At 51.0% G+C, this 6,425-nt stretch overlaps 1 long non-coding RNA gene across 2 annotated transcripts; it reads right to left on the reverse strand.

Moving 5' to 3' along the window:
* On the reverse strand, positions 1 to 4,110 carry LOC114811279. Of its 2 annotated transcripts, none has more exons than XR_003758941.1 (3): positions 4,071 to 4,110; positions 1,184 to 1,281; positions 1 to 947 (listed from the first exon to the last, which is right to left on the reverse strand). It is a non-coding gene; the product is annotated as an uncharacterized LOC114811279 (long non-coding RNA). The 2 variants fall into 2 exon arrangements; XR_005659981.1 differs by lacking the exon at positions 4,071 to 4,110 and adding an exon at positions 1,658 to 3,267.
* Positions 4,111 to 6,425: the final 2,315 nt, after the last annotated feature.

The raw sequence follows: 6,425 nt of genomic DNA on the forward strand, positions 1-6,425 counted from the left end.
TGACGCAGAACATATACATTTTATTCCATACAGATGCATTTGGGCTTACAGAGCCCAGGTCGCCAAGGGGACTGAGAGGGGACCAAGAGAGGAGGGGGCCAGAGCATGCCATTTCTGTTGATAGGATAGGGGAAAACCACTTTGCGTCTTCCCCCTCTAGGATTTGCTGCTAGTCCTCTCCCAGCTTCATTCTGCTCGTCCAGGAGGGATGGAGGACATAAGGTAGTCACACACACATACACATAGATACACACACCCTTGACTCTTCCTGCCCCTAAACCCCGCTCCCCCAGGGGCACCTCCCTCGGCCGGGAGAGGGAGTCTGTACTCTTGAAGCCAGAGCTGGGCAGATAACTCCCAATGGCCCAGGACAGGAGGAAGTCACCCTGACTATAGAATTAAGGGCCCCAGGGCGACTTCACACCTGCACTGGAGGTCCATCTTTGGAGCACCTGTCCAGAACTCTAGACCCCTGTTTCCAGAACCCTCTACCCATCCAAAGAGGGGTGGCCCCTCTCACCCTGCTCTGGTCCTGGCCCTCACTCTCACGCATGAGGCACACACACCCACAGACCTCCATCCCCTCCTGGAGTTGCAAGGAACTGGTTTGGCACCCATGATGCAGTGTTTGACCCTTGACCCACAAACGAAATGGCATGATCTGGAAGGAGGGGATACACAGTTGCGGGCTGGGGAGCAGGAGCGGGGAATGGCCTGATGCCACCCGATTCCGTCACGGTGGGGCCGGCGCAAGCTATGAGTGTCCGTGGTATGCGGTGAATAGCTGGTCAGTCGTCCACTTCCCTCGGGGCGAGGTGGTCCGGTTCGGGGCTGCGCTGCGGCTTCCTGAGGACAGATGTGACCGTTGATTGGTTGATGAGGTGTCTTCTAGCCCACCACGGGGGAGAGTGCCAGCCCAGTCCTCCACCCAGGGAGTAGGAAGCAACCTGTTGAGAGGAGTCTGCCTAGGGCTACTTGGCCAGGTTGGGGTCCATCACTATTCTACTTTTTGGACTATAAGGATGCAGTGGTTTGTGTTGAGGTGTAAAGGAAATAAGGATCTCTTCACTCTATTCTCTCAAGAGTAGTCTAGTCCTCCAGACTTAAGTGCTCAATAAATGTCATCGATTCTTTGATTCCTCCCACTTGCCCCAAACAGAGCCCTAATAACCCCGACACTAACCGTCCTGTCTGCACCAACATGTCCGTGGGGAGGTGGGGTTGGAGCAGGGGGCTGGGTCTCCCAGGATGCATCTGGGGCTCAGGCTCCTTCCTTGGCCCCTAAGGATACACTCAATCAGGTCTCAGGGAAATCTCACTCTGCCCCCCTACTTGGATCAGGGGGTGCTGGCACCTGGGCCCAGCCCTATCTGCGCCCCCACTCCGGAGCTGGACTGTCCCTTGTAGACTCACACCCAGGGGTGGGGGACAGAAGAGAGAGAGGGCACGCACACAAGAGAGCGAGACAGAGGCAGAGACAGGATAGAGCAGCTGCCACTCACCCACCCTGCAGAAGAGGTCCAGGCTGACTATCGCTCCACGGCAGTACAACCCAGGCAGTCGGGGTTTACTCCCTGCAGAGTCTTAGCCCCTGCCGACGCTCTCCCCAACACCCCCCCACACACACACATACACACACAAATCCCTAGGATCTTACCTCTGAGCAGGATTGTCTGGGAGAGCTCCAGGGGGCAGAGAGTAGATGGGCTTCTGCTTTCTCTCTTCCTGTAGCCGAGGCCCTGAATACTTACCCAGTGCCAGGCTGGTCCCTCACCCGGCCCCTCCTCCCCTCCCCCACAATAGAGCCTAATGGAGGCGTCTGACCCAAAGTTTGATCTGATGAGTCAGACCCCATCTCATTAAGCACCTTCTTGGGCAAGTTGGGTGCAGGAGACACAGCTCCTGCCCACTGGGAGCTTACAATCTAAGACACTCATTCGATCATATTTGAGCTCTTACAGAAAGGTGCAGAGAACGGGACTAAGCCTTTGGGAGAGTACAATAGAACAATACAGCCACTGCAAGCTCTGCCCCAATAAGCTTACCCTCTAGAGGGGCAAAGATCAGCTTCAGAACAACACGGTACAAGTGCTTCAAAAAGTTCAACATTCCATAGCACGCGCAGCCCCTGCTCTCACTAAGTTTCAAAATGAGTCACACACGGGTGGAATGGCATATAAAAGGTCGGTACGTGAAGTTGTGCACACTGAACCCAAGATATGCTTGAATCGGCGGTACGAGTAGGGAAAAGAGCAAATCAATACGTAGAGTGAAGGGTGGCGGTATTGCAGGAAGAAAGCAGTAGTGTTTATCAAATGCTATTTGACAGAGCATGGTATGAAAAGCAGGATGGGGGTGAGACACCTCAATTTTAAAGACACACATTTCAATCAGTCAGTGGTATTTATCTAGCCCTTACTATCAGACAGAATCCCTGCCTACTATGAGCTTACAGTCTAGAGGGGAAGACAGACACTTAACATAAATACATTTCATCCATTTAAGTCGGCGCCAAGACGAGTCAGCGGAGAACTCATCTCAAAAATATTCTGCAGACTAGGTTCCAATGCAAGGAGAGATTTGCACTTTTTAAGTCAGTCTCCCAGGCGATCGGTAGGGTACTCTGCCTCTACTAAGTACTCAGTGACTACTGTTGGTGACTCAGCTTCTGCTGTTACAATTACGCTTGTGTTTATGGTGCTCTGGCTCAGTCCAACATATTTACTGAGCGCAGAACACTAAGTACTTGGGAGAACAAACACATTTCCTGCCCAGAGCCAGCTTACAGTCTACTCCACATGGGTGCAGCCACTGAATCCCAACTCATTGTTGGGCTTTTGGGGGGCAGTAAGCGATTCCCACGGGGTAGAAGGGGCAACATCTATCTTGAGGTACAGGTATTGGGAAGCCTAAAAAGAAAGTCTCCAGGCGGCGAGGTGAGGTCGGCACAATCCTGCCCTCGAGAAGCGCATAACGGTACCACCATCCCACCCCTTCCCTGTCGGCGGGTCTCGGTTCCTGCCCCTGGAGGCTCACAGTCTGACACTCCTATACGGACGCTTTCAGGACTGACCCTCGGCGTTGAATCCACTGAGGATGGTGGAGGTTTCCAGTGGATGGGGGCTGGGTGTGCACCCCCCCTTGTAGATGATGGGCACGAGTCTTGAAGAAGCAATCGTTCCTGGCGCAGGGTCCCATGTTGAGTTTGTTCAAGGTCACTGGCCTTGGTGACTTTAAGGTTGAGTGGGAAATACTAGCTAACTGGAGGCTGGCAAGTACACAGAAGAAGGGCACCATGACAGACACACACACAAACACACAGATACACAGAAAGACAGTGAGCATGCACCCCCATCATTTTTGCCCCAACCCTCTTCCCCCCACCACCTCCACCAAAGACCCTCATCTCTGGATCCAGAGCACCAGTTATCTCCCCTGCAGACAGACTTCATAGCATCACAACCCCTCAACTTTCTCCACTCTAGAGACAATTTCTTGTCCCAACCAAGAGGACACTTCTCTTCCTGGGTCCCAGACTCTTCTCCAAGCCAAGAAAAACCAAAACTGGGGTAGCCCATAGCATGCCCTGCCCCTCTAGGACATGAGTATTGGAACCAAATCAGAGGCTGGGCCACATACACTGTCAACACACAGACACACATCAGTGTCCAACTTTCTACCTACCCCAGCACTTCCAACAGAGCTTAACACATAGTATGCATTTAACCAATACCATCATCACCACCACATCAGGAGTATGGACAAGTCATTAGTAACAAACATTCTGCATACCACCCTCAGCCTTCTCCATAGCCCACACATCAATAATGCACTTGACATTGACTATCCATCCCTGGCCGTTTCCCCACACCCCCCCCAAGCACTCCCATCACAAGAGTGCACACGCGCGCACACACACACAGAGACACACACACTTCCAACTTTTTATACTACCTCCTGAATAAATTGGTACAGTAGATAACAGTTAACTGGACACTAGATTATCAACCCAAATTATTGATATGAATACACACACCCCCCAAACACAATCATATTTATGGAATACTTACTTGGCGCTGATCACTGGATGAGAGAAGCAGCATGGTGTAGCGGGTAGAGCACAGGCCTGGGAGTCAGGTCATGCCACCTGTCTGCTGTGAGACCTTGGGCAAGTCACTTGACTGGGCCTCAGTTCATCTGTAAAAAGGGAAGTGAGAATGTGAACCCCATGTGAGACAGAGACTATGTCCAGCCCAATTTGCTTATACCCATTCCAGTGCTTAGTCCAGTGCCTGGCACATAAGAAACATTTAAACACCACAATTATTAATACTCCTGAGCACTTGTGTGAGTATAGTATAACTCTCAACTGCAGCCCCCTCCTTGACCTCCAAGGTGTCACCATCACCCTTTCAGTCAATTATCCCAGACTTGGTTTCCCCTTCCCACCTCTCAACTTCAAATCCTTGAGCCCAGTCCATTCCTCATCCCACCTCAAAACACCATCATCAATAAAGTCTCCAAGTATCCGAACCTTAAGCACACAAGTCACTTCTGAGTCATCCATATAAAACCAACTCCTCCCACAAGTCACCCCACCCCCAATTTAATCAACAGTTAGTCCAGCCTTAAATTGCCCCCTAAAAACATCAACCCAAATCCCTCCTGAGCTGTCAGAAACCAACCCATCTCCCCCACACCCAGCAGCACTGCCTATTCAAGAGGCATCAACTATCAGAGCTAAACAAAAGGTAAGATAACCACGAGGGCATCACAGGCCCTGCTTACAAAACCTCCAGAGAGGTATATTCCATCTCTCCACAGGCCAGGCCCAACATGGGGTAAGGAGAGGTCCAGAAGCCTCTGGGACTTTAAAGGGGCAGTGACACTTGCCCCATTGAAGGGCACCTAGGAGAGAAACTGGGTTTCTGGGGGTGGGGCTGTAGGATCAGGGAAGAAAAAGGCAGAAGGTCATTAAGGAGAAGGATTTGCCACTGCTCCTTAAGCACTTAGAAGTGCTCCACCTGTGCTTCGGACTCCATTCCCTTTCACCTTATAAAAACTATCACCCCTTCCCTCCTCCCCGCCTCAACTTAAATCTTTAACTACTCACTCTCCAACGGCTTCTTCCCCTCTGCCTTCAAACATGCCCATGTCTCCCCCATGCTAAAAAAAAACAAAACAAAAACCCTTTCTTGACCCCACTGCCCCTTCCAGTTATCACCTTAACTCACTCCTACCCTTTCTTTCCAAACTCCTAGAAGGAGCTGCCTCAAATTCCTTAACTCCAATCTCTCCTGAACCCCCTCCAATCTGGCTTCTGTTCCCTCTACTCCACCAAAACTGTCCTCTCAAAGGTCACCAATGACCTTCTTTTTGCCATATCCAATGGCTCCTACTCTATCCTAATCCTCCTCAAACTCTCAGCTGCCTTTGATACTGTCAACCATCCCCTTCTCCTCAAACACATTAACCAACTTTGGCTTCACGGACTCAGTCCTCTCCTGCTTCTCTTATCTCTCTGGCCGTTCATTCTCAGTCTCCTTCGCCGGCTCCTCCCCCTTCCGGCCCCTAAATGTAGGGTTTCCTCGAGGATCAGTTCTTGGTCCCCTCCTGTTCTCCATCTAGGCTCAATCCCATGGTGAACTCATTCACTCCCACGGCTTCAACTATCGTCTCTATGCAGATGACACCCAAATCTACATCTCCTTCCCTGTTCTCTCTCCCTCCCTCCAGGCTCCTATCTCCTCCTGTCTTTAGGACATCTCCACTTGGATGTTCGCCCACCACCGAAAACTCAACATGTCCAAGACTAAGCTCCTTTTCTTCCCTCCCAAACCCTGTCCTCTCCCTGACTTTCCTGTCACTGTGCACGGCATTACCATCCTTCCCATCTCACAAACCCACAACCTTGACTCTGCTTTCTCATTCACCCCACACATCCCATCCATCACCACAACCTGCCGGTCTCACCTTCACAACATCGCCAAGATCCGCCCTTTCATCTCCATCCAAACTTCTACCTTGCTGGTACAATTTCTCATAATATCCCAAATGGATTATTGCAGCAGCAATAACTTGTGACAGTCACAAAGAAGCAGTGTGGCTCAGGGGAAAGAGCATGGACTTGGTAGTCAGAGGTCATGGGTTCGAATCCCAACTCTGCTACTTGTCAGCTTTGTGACTGAGGGCAAGTCACTTAACTTCTCTGTGCCTCAGTTACCTCATCTGTAAAATGGGGGTGAAGACTGTGAGCCTCATGTGGGACAATCTGATTACCCTGTATCTACCCTAGTGCTTAGAACAGTGCTCTGCACATAGTAAGCACTTAAATACCAACATTATTATTATCAGCCTCCTCTCTGATCTTCCATCCTCCTGTCTCTCTCCGCTTCAGTCTATACTTCACTCCGCTGCCCGGATTG

Source organism: Ornithorhynchus anatinus, chromosome 4, assembly GCF_004115215.2.
Source record: "Ornithorhynchus anatinus isolate Pmale09 chromosome 4, mOrnAna1.pri.v4, whole genome shotgun sequence".
In the NCBI taxonomy this organism is placed as follows: domain Eukaryota; kingdom Metazoa; phylum Chordata; class Mammalia; order Monotremata; family Ornithorhynchidae; genus Ornithorhynchus; species Ornithorhynchus anatinus.